Here is a 20,096-nt window from a genome sequence, read left to right on the forward strand (position 1 = left end):
GTTCCATACTATGTATGTATAGTACTTGAAAATATTATAAAATATTATATATTTCAGATTTTGATTTTCTTTTAAATATATATTATAGCTTAGATTTTAGTTTAGGATTTAGTGGCCATGATTTAGAGTTTAGTAATTAGGGGTTGGATTTAGAGTTTAGTATCATATTTTCCATCTTTATATACTATAGTTTAGTATCACAAAATATTATATATATTTTTAGATTTTAATTTTATTTAAAATTATAAATATATAATATAGTTTACATTTGAGTTTGAGTTTAGTGGTCCATTTAGGCTTTAGTATTTAAAAGTTGGAGTTAATGAAATGTTTGTGGTGATATAAAGTAAAATTAATGAAATATTTGTGATTATGTGTATGTGATGTGGCTGTGTTATCTTCCTTTTGTTGGTGACAGTTTGCATTAATTATTAGCCACACTTGGATTTTGTCAACGTCATCTCCACATCTTGAAGTCACCGGCAACTTGCATGAATCAAGGGTAAAACCGGTGGAAATGAAGCACAATTGATAGATACTATATTATGTCAAAATCAGTGCTCTGCACTTAGTTTCTTTTCCAAACTTGGTCATTTCACAAATTGACCCATCTAAAAATGTAGTTATCCACTAATTTTTTTTTTTGCAAATAAGTTATCCACTAATTCCTTGTTGTATTTCATTGTTATTATTAATAACATAAATATTGATAATCCAACACACATAATAAACAAAAATTCTTGTCATTGTTGTCCATTTGTAATATACTTTCTCTTCTTTAAAATAAGTTAGTGACAAGTATTAGTGCAAGGAATACAACCACATGAGCTTCGCCCAGAAACCAAGTAGCCACGACGGTTTGTTAACTTCCTCGCCGTTTCAGCTGCTCTGTGCAACTGCTCAGCATGTTGCTGCCTCGTCGTAGCTCTCCAGTCCTCCGCTCTCCGGTGCACCGTGTCCATTCTCTTCATCAGTTTCTCTTCAAAATTTGATCTCATCTTCTGTATTTTCATCTAAAACAAATAAAACACCACACAAGAAAAGACAAATTAATTATTAAATGTTAAAAATCAGCACAACGCTGTAAAATTAGGACTTGTATGATTTAATAAGTTACATAATAAAATGATTAACGGTTTAATACAGATATAAACTCTATAAATAAATTTTCACATGGGACTTGCACAAGTTTCAAGGACAGCTACAAGATACATCATCATCTCTTTTTAAAAAATTAGAAAATCGAAGTTTGTTTGAAAAAAAAAAAAAAAAAAAACTCGAAGACTTTTTTGCTTCTAAAGTAACAAAGACTAGTCAATGAATTCGTGTAAGGGACTTCGGACATTACTCTAATATTTGGCGCATGGCTCCACAAATCTATTACTAGAACAGAACAAAAACCGTATTTTTATACGGTTCTCTCTCTAAAATATACTCGTATTACCATGCACATACCTCGAGTTTCCTGGACTGAGCTTCGGCTTTAGCATTTTGGAGATTCACCCATGCCTGGATCTTGGCTTCTTCTCTTTGATATCTTCAAAAGAAATCAACTTTTTGAGTTTACCAAAATTAAGTTTTTTTTAATAGGTAAAAATGTTTTAATAGTTTAACAGAAAAAAAAGGTTTTAATAGTTTCTTTCAAGACTTTTTCTTTTTCTTTCAAGATTCATGTTACCTTTGGCAAAACTTGATCTTGTCGTCTTGACCATCCCATAAAACAGCTTTAGATTCTGAAACACTTCTCCGTAACTCACTTTCCATGTCCATTTGTCTTAAGCTCTTCGATATCTCTTCTTCTTCTTCTCTTCCCTCGAGTTCCAATGAGTGACCGAGTTATAGTACTGAGTCGCTGCTGACCCACTGAGTCGTAGCTTGTCGGCGAACTCGGAGATGTCTATAACGTTTTTGGTTTCTGTTAACGGACCAGACATTTTCGAAGGCGTGTTGTGTCTCGCCGGAGACATGCTTTTGAACGGCGTGTGACATCTTGAAGCGGTTACGCTTCCGGCTGGTGTCATCTCTGTTCCCATGTCTCTGTGTTGAACTTGAGCTTCTTCTTCTTCCTGAAACTGGAGAAACTTGTCGGAATCTCTGAATATAACCCTTCCGTTGATGGGAGCACTTCGTTTGCTAACTTATCTACAAGAACACAGAGTCAAAGATCAAAACTTTTCAAGAATCTATTAAAAGGGTTTCTATATTTGTACCTTTAAGTATAAGACCTGGTGGAGATAATGAGACTTTCTCCTCTGTAACCCTAGACTTCTCCGAGTAAACAACTTTGAGGGAATGTGCCGGAGATTCATGACCGGAGGTGACCCATTTCTCTGCATCGACCCATTTAGAAGGAAAGTTTCTTCTTCTCCCAGAGACATTGCTACTGAAACTGAAGACTCCTCTACCTGGAGTGCAAGGAGACTCCATTAGCATAACTCTTCTCTGCCCACTGCTTCTTCCTTCTCCAATGCTCTTTTGGGACGAGAAACTCTGTCTTCTTTCATTTACCATATCACTACTGCTGCTGCTACTGCTTAGGTCTGCATTTTTATTTGGGTTGATTCTGCTTGTAAGCGAATCTTCTGCAAATGGGTTTGTGTCCATTCTTGGCTCCACATCTACAGTTTTCTCCTGAAAACAAATAAACACAAGAAAGAGAGATTCAATAACAAGAAACAGAAGAGAAGTATTAAAGACAAGAAAATACATTGTTTCTTTTACCATATTAGGAGGAAACAAAGACTGAGTTTGAAGATGGAGTTTGGTGTTGCTGTTTCTTGTGATGTCCATGGAGTTTTCTTTGTTTTGTTTCTTCTTTTGTGGTTTTGTGTTCTTATCTTGCTAACTAGTTGTATGCATCTATGTAGCAGTTCTATTGTCGTAGAAGAGCCTATAATTAAAAAGTGAAGTAATTTTAAAATGGCATTAGCTTTTAGATGTCTATAGGAAAAAGGCTTGACCAGTTTTTAAGAGTGGACGGACCATTGGATTCTATATTTCATTCGTTTTCTTACTTATCTTGTATTATTCTATACTAGTCTTTGGATTCTAATAGGAAACACTTTTTTTTTTTTTGAACAACTAATAGGAAACACTAAAAAATGATATAATTATAAACTAGATCCGCGCTTACAGAAATATTTTTTTTTAACTAAATCTACTTACAATATGAATAGACTTAAACATTTTTTTTTTGATAAGTAATGTTTTAACATTTTTATTTTTGTGAATTTCAAAACAATATAATTATATCATTTTACATTTATATTAAATAGGAAAGTTATCTAATATATTTCTTAATTTTGTTTTTAATTATTTCAGTCCATTTCATTATGAAGTTTTAGTAAAATATTTGTAGTTTCTTTGACTAAATTTGTAATATATACTTATTTGATTAATTTTTAATTGTTAAACTTATGCAATGTTAGTTTGTATAAAACTATTTGATGTCTACTTAAACCAAGCATAATCTCGCATATATAATTATATGTTCTTAAGAATAAAAATAATTTACGAATAAGAATCTAATATTTATTAAGTTAAAAGGAATGAAAATACAAACAAAATAATCTATTAATTTAATTAATTTTTATAGTAAATGATTTTTGTAGTATCTAAACCCGCAAAAATATATCTATTATTAAACAAAAATCATTTTCATAGACCCAATCTTTCTTTCATAAGCTTTTAAATTATATACAACCTTCTACTATATACTTAAATTCACTTTTCTAATTATGGAAAATAACATATAAACTACTAAATGTGTTTCCAAACAACACGATAACTAATCTTTTGGCCAAACAATATAAAACACTAGGTAGTAACCCGCGCTGTGCGCGAAGTGAAATAGTTTATTAGATTATTTATTGTATGTTGCACTAAAAAATTCGTTGTATAGATTGTTTAGTGATGTGCATTCATATATTCGTTCGGATTCAGTTGATCTATTCAGATTTCAGATTTTTAGAGTTAAAATTTTAAATCGTATTCAGATATTTACAAATTTTGGTTTGGATTTGGTTCGACTCATTGCGGACTCGGTTCGGATTCGAGTTCATGTACCCATATTAATTATGTATTTTTTTAACCAAAATCTAAATATACTTAAATCCTCAAAATCAAGAAATAAAATAATATAAAACATAAAATTTGAATAATGCAAGACTAAATATTTAAATTTACGTAACAATTAGTTCAATTTAAATAGGATGGAGAACGAATAAATATTTTCAGTATTTTGAACATTTTTAGATATTATCAAGCTATTATAACACATTGGATAGTCTAGCACGATGTGCCAGAAAACAATCGTCTTTCGTCGTTCATATGGATGCAGAGCTTCCGGATTGGTTCGCAGAGTCTATATGAGTCTGTTTGTTGTTGACAAAAAAAAAAAAAAAAACACATTGGTTTTCAGTTGGTTGGGTCATGAATCAAGATTTTGTTCAAATCCGGCGAGACACCAATCTTTCGGAAACAAAGCCAGCTAGTTACAGAACAACCACTGGAGCCATAAGCTGGTGGACATCAACCACATCCCCAGAAACTAGACAAACATAACTAAAAGCTACAATTTTCCAGATAACAATTTAAGATCCAATATCACAATACACTGATAAAAGTAAAGATTAAACGTGATAAGAAGGATAGAAAGAGAAACCACCAAGGTTCGAACATTATTAAGGATGTTCAAGCCCTGGCTCTTTATTTTTCTCCAATCCACTTCATATCACTTAGGAGACATGAGTAGGAAACATGAAACAGCCACGTAAGACGTAGAGAAGACCGGTTACCTAAGAGCATGATTATCCCTAGAACCCCATTAGGATCTCTTAATGATTTTTTTTTTAGTAATAAATGTTAGTTAAGAACCTTAAGTTAAGAAACACCTACTTTTTGTCCTCCATTGCTAGTTTTTTAATTAAGAGTTAAGAAATTGTTTTTGATTGTTTACAATAGAGAAATTGTTTTTGATTGTTTACAAGATAGAAGAAGAAGGAAGAACATGCGAAGGAGAATGGAGAACAAAAGCTATATATACAAGTTTGTGAATTACCTTGAATATATACAAGTTTGTCTCTGCATCAAATCCTCCTGCGAACTAAAAAAACATACAACAAATAAACAGATTTATTTAGAGTTTGGACAAACAAATGTTGTAACAGAACCAAACCAAAACAGAAGAAGATGATCAAGGCCTTTTGCTTTTACCTGATGAACATGGAACGCAAATCTGACGCCTTGAACCATAAGCTCTTCCTCTTCAGGGCCACCGCCTCCAATGGCTTCAAGCTCTGCAGATACTCTCTTCATTTACTTCATTGCTAGTTTTACATACGCCAATTTTATCTAAAAATCACATTTGCTACACACTTGAATACAAACTTCCATATTCCAAATTTTTTATTTGCACAAACTTTCACCATGTAAACACGCAAAACAGAAAACACAATAATAGAGTGAAGACAAACCAATCTTCTTACATTGTCCTGCCTGTGCCAGCCAGCAACAATTCACTTTAATCAAAGAATGGGGACCATAACAATTGTTGTTTCTATTATCTTCTTTATTCATCACACTACTCCAATCGAATAGTAAGTAGTGACCACAAGTAACTAGCTAAATCAAACCATTACCGATTTGTAATCAGACCATTAAGCAAAAAAAAAACAAAACAAGTGTTACTGACCTCACTAGTAATGCCGTTTTCGAGCATCCAATCAACAGGAATCTGGAAAGTCTTGAACTTTGTAACAGCTGATTCCTTCATCCTCGAGAGACTATAAACACAGGGAGACTGAGACATATTAACCATCAAAAGCCTTGACCTTTGCTTCTTAATCCGCAAAACAGGGACTTTCAGTTCCTTAATCAAACCTCCAATTGATTTGTCTGGTAATCGGTTGAGAATCTCCCTGATGATCTCTGGAGGAAGTTCGAAAGATTCCGGAGAGGTTTCTTTCGTGATCTCTTCTCTCCGCCGTCTCCTCTTCGCCAATCGTCACTTCCATTACTGCGTAGAGAGAGACAGAGAGATAGCGCAAAAAATGACTCCTCTCCTCTGCCTCCTGATCTTGTGACACATGTCACTTAGTTTCCTTCTCTTAATTAAGAGACGTATCTTGGATTTATTTTTTTTTCATTTTTTTAAATTCTAATTACCTTAAGAAACATATTTAAGAAAATGCGTTAATGATGGCCTAACACCGTAAAACTGTAAAAGCCTTAATTTATTACGATAGGACAACTTTTATTTATATAAAAAAAGAACATAAATAAAAATTACAATATCAAAATATAAAAATAAAAATAGTTACAGAGTACATATGACAAATTCTTTCCATGGATCTTTAAATGCCCGTAGGGCAACAATTTTGTAGATATCATATTCTCAAGATACAATTCTAGTGTTTTTTATTGTGCAACACTAAAAGATAGAATCTAGCGAACCAAGAATATTTGTTTACTTTTAAGGAAACAAAGTAGAGAGAAAAATATTGAGCTAATTTGCTCAAAAAATATTCTAAGGAATTGTTGAATATGTTTTCCTCTGTCTCAAATGAGCTACCACAAGTGTGTTCCTATTTAACTTGAAAATGAGTCACCTTGTGTAATAATGGAGTAAAAAAAAACGTACCAATTTGCATTCAATTGTAAGAATGAAAGTTTTAATTACCATGGCACACACGTATATTTTTCATATCAAAGCCATAAAGATCATCAAATACATCAATATACTTTATTAGGTATATATTTTTATATTTAAGCAAATATAATAATATTTTATGAATAAGATTTGAAACTAAATTAATTGGCATAAAGTCTAGTTAATAAATTTTAATTTTAATTCAAACCTAAATAATAAAAGTGAAATAATTGCTAAAATTTCATATCTAGCCAAATAAAAACTTCGGAAATTTTCCAAAATAGAATGAAAACAATTTTTTTTTGTCTCTTTGATATAATTCCTTTTTGGTCATTGTTTTTTTCTCTTTTACTCATTCCATTTTTCAAACTTAAAGAAATAAATAGTTTTATGAATAAAAAATTATGAAAATAGAAATAATTGATTAAATATCCATATACACAAACTGATATTTCTTTTGGGTTGAGAAATTTGTTAAATTAAAAATTTTAATTATGTTCTAAGAAAAGTAGATTTCATCTTCTACAAAAAAACAGCTTGGTAGAAATTGAATTTCATATTAAAAAATTTAATCTACTTTCTCTAGAACCAATATTCTACTTTTAGATAAAATTCTAAATATGAAAAATGCGAAATTTACGCACTGTAAATGTAGTTACATTTTTTCTGAATGCAACTTCTATTTTTATGAGCAATTTTAAAGTTCTAAGAATACGAAATTCAGAAATAACTCAAAAGGCTACATACAGTAGAATCTGCTTACTTCGTAGTTGTCATTTCTCTACATAGTGTAAAAGCTACATTCTACGGATAAGAATAACAATATTTCCGAAATATGGCAAGTTTAGTTACAAAATATTCTGAAAATATTTGAAAATAGTTTTAGTTTCCTATAACATGTTTCAGAAACTTTTCTTGTCAAAAAAATACAAATAAATTTTCATATTAATTTTCGATTTATTTTCTACAAATAGATTTTCAAAAATAAAAATAAAAATAAACAGTTTGATTTATTTTAAATTATATTTAAGAATATATATGTAGATATTTAAAATTACAATCTTAGATATATTTTCATTTATTTCTTTGGGTTAAGATATATTAAATCAAATTGTATAAAATTAAAAAAAAATTATAAAGATAAAAATACAAAATAAACAGAATTCGTATATTAAATTGATTTGGGGATTTATTTTCTTTTTATTTGTTTCCATTTAGATTTTTTTTAATTAGATCTTGACATAATTTTTTGTGTTTTCTTTTGTTTTTTGGGTCAAAATTTGTTTTTGTTTTTAATTGAAAGGGGAGAGGGTGTTGAAACCATTGTACATGATCTTAGGATATCTAAAGTGAGTAGAAGGCTTATAATATCTAAACTTACATGAATTCGAAAAAAAATTAATCAAACTAGAAATGAATTTAGTTCCATATTAAGTTGACATACATAAAATATATTCAAATCTGAAGTATTATTAACTGAACTCGATCCAACGTATATAAACTTCAAATGAGACCTATGAGACCTAGAATTGTGAATCCCAAAACCCCCAAAACTTTACATAAACAAAAAGAAATTTTGAAAAAACAATTTCCAAAAAAAAATTCAAAAAAGAAAATTTATAAAAAAAAATTGAATTTGAAAAAGTATAATTCGAAAACATAAAAAATTATTTTATATTTTATTATTTTATTCATTTAAATAATTATTTATTAAATATATAAAAAACAAGTATCTAATAAATATATAAATAAATGCTTAATGGATAATGGTATAAAAAATGGTAAACATGAAAATTCTTCATGATATCTTCTCGAATTTGAGTTTAGGCAAAATACAATCCTGAAATTAAGGAAGATATTGATAAATATGTTTTTAGGGAAAAATATTGATAAAAATTTATAATAATATATTCATAAAATTTAGAAAAAAAATCATAAATGTGTATTTTAAAAATACATTCTTAAATATATGTTAGGGAGACATTCATGAATATATATTGATGAATACCCTATTAGATTTAAGTTACATGTATATTTAGTAAGATATTCTTAAATATGTATATTATCTTCCTTAAGTTTTTGGAAGAACTTCTTCAGTTTGATATCTAAATTTTATAAAAATAATATATATATATATATATATATATTTAAAAGCATCGACGTAAATTTTTGAAAGATGTTATATATTGAATAATAATTTTCTAAATATGCATATAAATCAAATTCAGGAAGATATCATATATATTTATGAGAAGCTTTCTAAATATTGATACAAATCACATTCAAGAAGTCTTCCGACTTATAAAGAAATTTCCTAATTTGGGAAAAATAAAATGTACATATTCAAAAAGATATTATTAAATATTTAATAAAAGTTATCCAATTATTATTTTTATTTTGTTTGAGAAATAGTTCGTTTAAAAAGGAAATTTGATAATATAGTGGAACTGATAAATTTGATATTTTTACAATTATATAACTCTACGGGTTATTTCCTCGATCATCCAATAGATTAATCATATTTAAATGAACCCAATAAATCATTTTCATTAATAAGAAATAAAAACAAATAATTTTCAATGCAAGACATATTAAACGATGTATTACTCTTTTTCATTTTATTTTGTTAAAAATAAATTAAAACAAATTTGACTCTTACCAAACTAAAATTAGTGATTTATAAATTTATAAAATAAAATAAAAGAGGCAACTATAATTTATAGTGGATAAAATTTTGTAAATAAAAGTAATCTCACGGTTTGAAAACACATATACAATTTTATTATTTATTAAATAAAGATTCTTACTCTTATGGCTTTATAATATTTTCTTATCTTTGATAACAAATTTTTAAATCATTAATCACTAAATTGAGTCTTAATCATATCTTAGTTTTTAAAATACTGACAAAATATATCTTTGGACAATCAACTTTACATTCATTTCTCGATTCTTTCCACTTTTAAAACACTCACAAAATATATCTTTGGACAATCAACTTTATATTTTGGGTTTAAATTTTAGTGATTATTGCTTATGATTGCTGTTTATAGGATGTGTCTGAGTTTATAAAAACTTAAAAATGATTTAAAAGATTTATTTTAGTCTTTTACATCATAAATTTAGAATATTTATGAAAATGACTATTATTTAACGGTAAAAATTGAAAAGTAATATCAAATTTGTGGTAAAACTAGAATTCTCCCTACATTCATCTCCCCATATTTTCCAACTACATTCCGGATGGAGTTTATAATTGGTAAAAATATGCCATCTATCTATAGTTTTTCTATAAATTCAACCTATATAATGAAATGATATAATGTTTAACAATTATTTTCCCTCCAAACAATCTATTGTTTAAATAAATTTATATAAAAAATAAAACATGGTTTAAAATATTACTAACCACCTTAACTAACAAATAAAATGCATTATTATTAAACTTTAATCATGTTTTATTGTTTAGAAATTTATTCCCAAATATATTAACGTATTAATTAACTATATTAATGTAAAAGAAATTAAAATAAATATTTTTTACCAAAAAAGTAACTATTAGACTGAATCAAAATCAAAAGTTGAATATCTGATCTTTTTCTGAACAAAAAAAAAACAAAAGTGGAAAACTTAGAATTAAAAAGAATTATTTAATTAACATTAATATTTTCATCTAAAATTGATTATTATTTATTATTTAAGATAAAATTTCAAATTACAAAAAGGCAATTTGGAAAATGTTGAAAAATAAAATTGAATTAAATTATATATAAAATTGATTATTATTTATTTAATTAACTTTATTTTTGCATCTTAAATTGATTATTATTTACTATTAAAGATAAAATCTAAGATTATAAATATTTAATTTGAAAATTTTGAAAAAGAAGTTGAATTAAATTAAAGGCAACTAAAAATTATATTACACACAACTACTTATATATATATATATATATATATATATAATCACATTAAAATTTATTTATTATCAAAATTAAATAGATCATAATTATTGAAATATCTATATGTAATCACATCTATTTATTTCTGTAAAAATAAAATTTAATGCTATAAAACATACCATATTTTAAATATAGAAAGAAATGAAAAGAGAAAACCAATTAAAATATAAGAAAACTTTAGTAAGAAAATCTACTCAAATTAAAAAAGATACAAACAAAAGTATTATATATAGAGTTTGATTTATTGAAAATTATATAACAATCATAATTATAAGATAAAAATAAGAGAGAAAAGGGTAGAACAAGCTTGTTAAGATATAAGAATGGCAAAATGGAGTGCAATAGTTTTAATAATGATGGTGGTGATTGCTGTTGCGGTTACAGTAGAAGCAAATAAAAAAAAAGAATGTTTTCACAAATGTTCTAAACCTTGTAAGCCTCACCACGGTAATTGTTTTAAACATTGTAAAGCTAAATGTGGTGAGACAAACCCTCATCATGGTCCAGGAGGACATCATCATGGTCGAGGAGGACCCCCTCCTCCCCCTAGGTACTAATGTTTCTACTCCTTCTATCTAATACTATTCTATTGTAATGTATTATTAGTGCTTCACACAATAAATTTTACCTATAAATTGTATATGGTTTATTTTCACAGACAGAACTTTACATGAAATGGGACACGTGGAAGTTCGTGGAAGAAAAAAGTAATTAAAAGAAGTTATATAGAAAGTTTGTGATAATTTCTATAGTTTTAATTTCTTGTTAAAATCGAATAAAAATATTGATAATATAATTATTTCTAATTTCTTATGCGGGTTATATAAGTCCCAGAAAGTAAAGAAAACTACTGAATGACAAAAAAGAAGGAAAAATAATATATTACAAAACAAAACTACTAACACAAAAAAGATAATTGGTTTTACCGACTTTAAAATTATGAGTTTATATAAAACTGTGCCATGTTTTATCAAAATTTGGTTGCTCAACAAATTTCTATAATAAATTTTACAATATAGTATATATATGAGATCATCTTAAAAGTTCGAGATCTTTTTTGTCAATATTAATAAAAGTATCCAAAAAGATTCATTTAACCCAAGTCTCTGAACGGATTTAAATAAATAAAATTCGTGTTAAGTTAAACTCAGCCAAATAAGATAAAAAGTACTTATAAAACTACAATTGGTTTACGAAAATAAATTTTCAGCATGTTTAATTTATGTTACTGTTAAATAAACGCTTCAACATTGAAATTATGTGTGATTGATATACGAAAAAATTGTTTTTAGACAAAGATCATTGTGTTTGAAAAAACCATTTATGTTATTATAGAATTTTTCCATTTTATAAATGAAAAAAAAAAATATATATATATATATATATATATATATATATATATATATATATATATATATATATATTAGGCATGGTACTATTGGGTTTGGGTGGAGTCTGTTAGACCCACTGATTCTGTCTAGTAGAACCCCATTTTGAAAGACGGCAGGGATACTTGTACTTGAACAGAGGACTGGTGGTGGCTGCGTCAGTGGCGGTAGTGCTTCTTCGGTGGCAGTGCCGTCCCAAACAATTAGGTGGCTTAAAGCATTTGAAAAAAATGTGGTCTTCATAGAAATTATGTGTGTCTCAAAGACAAAATTATGTATGTCCATCGAGATGGTCAAAGTTTTTTTAAAGTCACGGCTGAAAGAGCTTTTTTTGTTTGTCAAATAAGTTAAATTTCCTTCTTTTTTTTGTCGAGGATTTATTTAGATATTACAATTATGAAAAAGATTACAAAGACGATCAACCGACAATACTACCTACCTTATGAGGATCTACGTCTAACTACATCATTTGAGCCGTCCTATGAAGATCACGCCTGACCGGATTTACTTGCACCATGTTGAGAAACTCTTGTAAGCCTTTCTTCCGTAATCGCATAATTGTTGAATATAATAAATTAAAAAATGGAAACTCGTAAAAAAGAATGAAGATCATGCATTTTTGGTATTAATATAATAAATGAAAAAGGCTTGTATACAAAATTTAAGATGTGGCCTAAATTTTTTTTAAAAATTATGTGGCCTAAAGCTTGTGCTTTTGTTGCCTTAAGAGGAACGGGCCTGTTCGGTGGTTTCCATGGCTCTGTTTCAGTGGCGTGTCTTCAGTTTAGAGTTAAGTAGTGGCTTCGCAGTGGTTCAATATCTTCATCGGTGTGGCACCTCCAGATTCGTTTGGCAGAGACTGCGGCATTCGAGTTTTCATTTCAACTATTGAACCGCTTTTGGGCTTTTCTGCTCAATCTCTATGGTCAATCGGATCCAAATTTAGTGGGCTTTGATTTTTCTTTACAACTGTTATTTTTTTATCTTCTAGATTTTATAAATTCCCAAAAATTAATATGAAAACCCTTTGAAAAACCCTTTAATATTAACATTGTATATTCCAAAACCATAGAAATGAAACCTCAATTACTTGGACTAGTGGGCCAAAAACCATTTTCACTAAATTCTTCTGTATTTTGGTTTAGATTTTATCATCAACGGTTTTACAAGATAGAACACTTTATGTTCATCAAATATATAGCACACTAGGTAATAAGTCAGAGTATTTGCATTCTCAACACAAGCATCATATTGTATTTAGCTATATACACATTTGAATCCTTCCCCACGTTTTTCTAAGGTATAATGACTTTTCTGTCCTTATGACCTACATTATGTACATAGCTAAAATACACTAAAGTATTTTGGTTGAGAATCCAAATACTCTATTACTTACTCTTCTTTGCTTGTCATCTCTCTCCTCTCGTCTCCTAATTTTTTTTACAAAAATCTTTATTTTTCTGCAAATCTGAAATCTCCACTATCTCTACCATCGATTCATCTCATCGTCATCTCACATTCCTCTGTGCCACTTCCTATCTTCGTTTCCTTTTCCATCTGATCCAATCAATTTTTTATTCTTACAAAATCTTCTTTAAGTTCAAACTCCAAATCATCATCGACACCGGAGGACATGCCTCCTCTCCCGTCTGAATTCTGCTTTCAATTTTATTTTCACTTTTTCACAATTTGTGTCTTAATTCACTGATTCTTTGTAGGTGGTAATATGTTCCGGCGCATATATAAATCCACCTCTCCCTTTTTATGTTCGCTTGTCCAGTGAACATAAATGTTCAGCGTTGACTTTTCTTATTTCGAAAACCCAGACTCCTTGTTCGAGCACTTACATAATGGAAACTGGTCTTTGAGCAGAGCAATTACAAAGTGGTTACATAATTCAATGAAGGTCATATATTACATTAATGGTTAGAGGAAAGTTTGACAAACCAAAATAATCCAACACCTCACTAAACTCACCTGTAACCGTTTTATGAAACATATTACATCCTTGAAATTGTTCATATATGGTTACAAGAAAGTTTAGCCACAAAACCTCCCCAAAACAAGCTAAACTTTTCTGTAACCGACAAATTTGAAAAATGGTTACATAATTCATTGAAGGTTATATATTACATTAACGGTTGCAAAAGTTTTTGACAAACCAAAATAATCTGACACCTCGCTAAACTTTTACGTAACTGTTTTCAGAAAACATCTTACATTCTTGAAAGAGTTCATATACAGTTACAAGAAAGTTTAGCCATAAACCTCCCTACACAAGTTAAATTTTTCAGTAACCGATTCAAAATGCTACAACACCGCATACATACATTTTCGAAAAGAAAAATATATTGCACTAGGAATACTAAGCCTTTCATCTGCTCAAAGATTCAACACCTACCCTCCCTCTTGCTCTCTACGGAGGAACTAAATTCCCAGTTTCTCTCCTTTTATACATAATAATTTTGTATGTAGATGAAGATCTTTTTCTATGATTCACCATTAATTCTATCCGAATTTGTCAATCTTCCTCAGCCTTTGATTTATTAATTCCACGGGACTCCATTGTTTCACGTTATTGCGAGGAGAAAAATAAATCTAAGATAAATCTTAACCAAATATTTTTAAAATCCTATTAATTAGCCTCCTATGGTCCTACCTATACACATCCCTAACCTAGATTGTTTCTTCAGTAAGAGAAGGGCTGAAATGTAATTTTACTTCTCCTTTTTTACTGTTCAGGCCAAAAAATTATTGTCGTGGGTATTTTGCTAATTTATCATATTTTTTAGGATTTCTACCCAATTCACTCAATAAGTCATACCTTGCACGGAACGTTTTTTAATAAAATAATTGTTAAGTAAATAATTTTTTTAAACATATTTTGAAGTTGAAAGAAAATACATTTTGAAATAATATATATAATTTTAATGATTTGATCAAGTTAAAATTAAATAAACAGTTAATTTTGTCAATTTAAGTATGAGATCCGATCTGGATCCGATCCAAAAATCCGGATATCCGGCGGAGCCGAATCCGGATCTGGATATTAAAATGTTGGATCCGTCAAAGCCGGATCTGGATATCTTGAGTTTTTAGTCTGGATATCCGGATCCGTAAGTTTTATTATAACTATTTCAAAAATAGTAATATCTATATATAAAAACTAATTTTATTTAATATATTTTCATTTTTATAATAGTATATATAAATTTTATGTAAATTTGGTAATATTATACAAAGAAATAATTAAAAACCTTATATTTTTCATTTTTAAATTATTGTTAATATTTTATATATTAATATTATTATTTTTATTTATTTTAAGGATCTAGATCCGAATCCGGATATCCACCGGGTATTACAGTTTTTAGAAGGATATTCGACGCCCGGATATCCGAGAACCCCGGATCCGGATACCTTAAAATTGTCGGAATACCCGATCCGTCCCAGGCCTACTTGTCTCTTGCCGACGTATATTCTCATAATTTATACTATTAAATTAGAATTCCAGATATGATTATGCCCTTAGTTTTTAGAATTATTTACAAAACAAATGCCATTGCTTATTTTGAATTTTTTTAATAATTAATTCGCTTTCTATATTTATAACGAATCATAAACAACATTATTTTTCTTAGTCAAACTTAGTTCTTCAAAGTTGCTAATTAACATGATTATGACACATGACACTTAAGAATTTAAAATGTTGACATGTGTTAAACTATTTTATAATTAAATATATCTATATATATATATATATATATATATATATACTAAGAAAATAACAAAACAAATTTTATTAAAATGCAAATTTATATATATATATATATATATCAATAGTAATTTTCCATTTTTAAAATTCTAAACAAAAGATAATTGATTAATATGATTGTGACACATGGCAATTATCTATTTAAGATTGTGATATGTGTTAAACTATTTTATAACAAATATAAATATATATATATATATACTAAGAAAATAACAAAATCAAATTTTATTTAAAAAGTAATTATACTTATTTGATAGTAATTGTCCTTTTCTAAAATTTTAAACATAAGAAAAATTAAAAAAGTGTTTAATAAATTATTTAATAGTATAAAAATTTTAAAATTATTTAAAAATATTTTCTATTTAAATTTTCCTTTTTAAAAATCTTAAATAAAAAATGATTTTTAAAATAATTGATTAATACTAATTTCCTTTTCTAAAATCCTAAAGAAAAGATAATTGTAACATATTATGTGATTGTAATTTTTCCTTTTAAAATTTTGACATGTGTTAAAATATATCATGATTAATAAAAAAATATATAATAAGATGACAAAAATCGTTTTTGAAACAAAATATTTTAAATATTATTTTCTAAGTTTTTTTTGTAAATATAGTTAAAAAGTATTTGTAAAATAATTTATTTACTACTAATTTTCTTTTCTAAAATCCTAAAAACTTAATTATTTGATAGTAATTATCTTTTTCTAAACTGCTAGGAGAGGCAGGAAGAAATTCAAATCTCTGATGTTGCTTTGGATTATTTGATCTCTAGGGTGCCAACCAAATTTTGTTCTGCCTTTTTTTTCCTTTCTTTTTGCCATGGTAGAACAGTATTTTAGATTGAACTCTTGTACAATCTATTTTTCATCAATATGAAATTTACAGTTTAGCAAAAAAAAATTATAATAACAAATATGACTCAAATGCTTTTAATATATGCATACAAGAATCGAATATAATATAACTGCATAATACAAATATGTGGATATATTACAAGGCATGAACATCGATGGGTAAGCTATGACATGCACATCGATAGATAAGCTAAATCACATTTTAGGTAGGTTAGTTAATACTCCCTCTGTTTCTTATTACTTGATTTTTTACTCAAATGCACAAATATTAAGAAAAACTACTTTTTATCAAAATCATCACTAAATTATAATATAAAATTAGTTTATTTAATTATAAATAAAAACTAAAAAATCCAATTGGTTACACAGTTTTTAACAAAGTTAAAGTTACTTAGATTTGTGCAAACTTCATCTATTATGAAACAACAAAACTTCTCTAAAACATCAAGTATATTGAAACGGAGGGAGTAGATAAGAAATTGGCGAGCTTAAGATTGATTTTTAGGCTAGATTTTGTTTTAGTTCATGTGCCTTATGAATTATGATAATGGCTATGTAATGACGAAATAATTTTTCTACACTCTGGCTTTTAGTTACATAAATAAATTTTTTTTAACAAAAAAAAAAAAAAAACCTTTAGCCAAAAAAAACTAAATATTTTTTATTAGATCCATTACATTTATACATGTGTTTCCTTCGTAAAGTTATATATTCTATTCAGAAATATTATACTAAACTAAAGTATTATCTTCCACATTAGATGTGACATGAGGATAGACAAACCAGTAACTCGATATAGAGTTATTTTTGGGTTCACGTTCGCCACAATTTCAAATTCGATATCTTTTAAAAAGGAAACAAACTATTGTTAAGCTATATTATGTTTTTAAAATAATAAAAAAGTAAAAAAAAAAGATAGTAGTTATCGAGAAAAGACATAAAAATTATTTTTTAACGTCGTCAGAAAAAAAATAAACCCTAAATCCTAATCCCTATACCCTAAATCATAAACCCTAAACCCTTGGATAAACTCTAAACCCTTGGGTAAACCCTAAACCTTTGGGCAAACCGTAAACCCTTGGGTAAACCGTAAACTCGTGGATAAACTGTAAACTCTTGGATAAATCCTAAACTCTAAATAAAAAACATTAAAACCCTAAATTCTAAACTCTAAGCCCTTGAGTGTTTTAGTGTTTAGTGATTTTGATTTAGAGTTTAGGATTTATCCTAGAGTTTAATGTTTATCCAAGGGTTTAGGATTTAGGATTTAAGGTTTAATGTTTTATTGACGACGTTAACAATATTTTTTTTGTAATTACTACTATTTTTTATTTTTTTATTTTTATCTTTTAATTTTAAAAGCATAATATAATTTGACAATATTTTATTTCTTTTTTTTTAAAAGATATCGAATATGAAATAACACAATCTTATTGGTTGGTGAACCTAGAGGTTCACCCTAGGGGGTGAACCCAATAATAAGTCCTCGATATATACAACAATAATTATATTAAATTGAGAGCACTATAATTATAATTTAATATATAAGTTAAAAAGGGTTTATTGATATATATTGAGTTGATTTTTCTTTTAAAAACAAAATGTTAATGAAAAATTAGTCAACAGAGTTTTAAAAAAAAATTAGCCAACAAATAATAATTTAGTCAACATACATAATATAGTCCAGTAATATAAAAATTCCAATAATAAATAGAAAACGTCTATAAAAAATAAAAGGGGTGAAATATATTTATGATATTTTCTTTTTAGTTTCATCAAGTTTTTAAAAAATAAACAATAAAATAAATAAAAACCACAATAAAAAAATTAAGGGAACAAAGATTTCAAAAAAAAGTTGCGAAAAACAAATATGATGTAATAAATAAAATAGTAAGTATAAAACACAAAGAAAATATATATTTATTATACTCAAAATAATTGTGATTTTTTACAGAAAATAATGTACTGATCCCATAAAAAAAAAAGCCTAAATTTAGTATTTATACAAAAATAAAATAGTATATATTTGCATAGTCTAAACAAAAGAAATTTAATATAAAATAATTTGACAAGAAACACATAAGAATATAAATAAAAATAGATGACCTCACATAAAAAATATATAGATATCTAATTAATAAAAAAACAACAACAACATCTATACTATTAAATCAGAATTCCTCATAGAATTTTCCCTTACTTTTTAGAATTAGTTACAATGGTATGCTATTGCCTTTTTAATTTTTAAAAAATAATAATTCGCCAGCCATATTTTCATCCAATCAAAAGTCACTTAGTTTTTTAGCAAATAACATTTAAGCAACATATAATATCACTAACATTTTGATACCATTTTTGATATCCCATTAATTTGCTTTAGATTTTTTTTTATAACAATCTGTTTTAGATATTACAAGTATGCCATTATAATTTACTAAAAAAATATATTAATACCCCAGATTAATGAATAATACGTGATAACTTTATGTTGAAAAAAAAACTTACGTGACAATTTAAATAGTTTAACCCGCATGTTATATAATAAATTTTAAAAATTTACTTTATGAGAATAAGTCTTTTGTGAATTTTTTTATGAGAATAAGTCTTATGTTGAATTCATATATTATGTTAATAGTTTATGAGAAAAACAAAGAAAAAAAGAAAAAGAATTTACCAAAAAAAAAATTATGATAAAAAGAAGATTTGATTCTATTTAAAAGATACAAGCCGGGTGAAAATATTATTATGCTTTATGAGAAAAAGAAGATTATTTTTGAAGAATATTAATTCATATACTCTGACTGCTAAATCCTTAGACGTTTATATCAACATTTACTATTAATCAGCCCAAATGATCGTTTTGTTTTCAGTCATGACACAAAATTCTATAGCAATGTAAAACTATATCATCATCACTATTTATCTTTTTAGTTTTCCAAATAAAAACCCGGTACACATATAGGCGTATATATATCTGATACTTTTAAGAAAATATCTAAACTATTTTGTATGGAATAGGTCGTATAATATATAAACATTTCCTTAATGATTCCATAAAATATAAATTTTTGGAAAATTTTAACATATAGAAAAAACTTAAAATTCTCAAACAAGAAGATAGCGAACTTTTTATTAGTTTGAAAATAATCCGAAAATATATTTTCTATACCATGTTTTTAGAAATACTTAAACTTATTTAACAAGAAAGATTGTATTTCCATATTTTGTGTTCGAGAATATTCTCAGTATATTGAATTTATGATCCTCATCACCTATGATCCTTAAACCTACGTAAGAATGTAGACATCACCATCTCAACAAATCAACCTAAACTTATATTGTTGTGCATTTTGAAATTTGTTATGTTATAAAGATTACTACAATTTAAATTCAGTACTATCAAATGATTTATTATTAGAAGTACACTATATATATATAATAACTAACATGGAATATTAATAATTTT

General features: G+C 27.2%; 1 long non-coding RNA gene and 1 pseudogene across 1 annotated transcript; one reads left to right on the forward strand and one right to left on the reverse strand.

Annotated features, from left to right (window-relative positions):
- Positions 1-706: 706 nt before the first annotated feature.
- On the reverse strand, positions 707-5,657 carry LOC125594241 (annotated as a pseudogene).
- A 5,060-nt stretch (positions 5,658-10,717) lies between these two features.
- Positions 10,718-11,501, forward strand: LOC125594235. Its single transcript, XR_007329792.1, has 2 exons — positions 10,718-11,161; positions 11,270-11,501. It is a non-coding gene; the product is annotated as an uncharacterized LOC125594235 (long non-coding RNA).
- Positions 11,502-20,096: the final 8,595 nt, after the last annotated feature.

This window comes from Brassica napus (assembly GCF_020379485.1).
Source record: "Brassica napus cultivar Da-Ae chromosome A5 unlocalized genomic scaffold, Da-Ae chrA05_Random_2, whole genome shotgun sequence".
NCBI lineage: Eukaryota > Viridiplantae > Streptophyta > Magnoliopsida > Brassicales > Brassicaceae > Brassica > Brassica napus.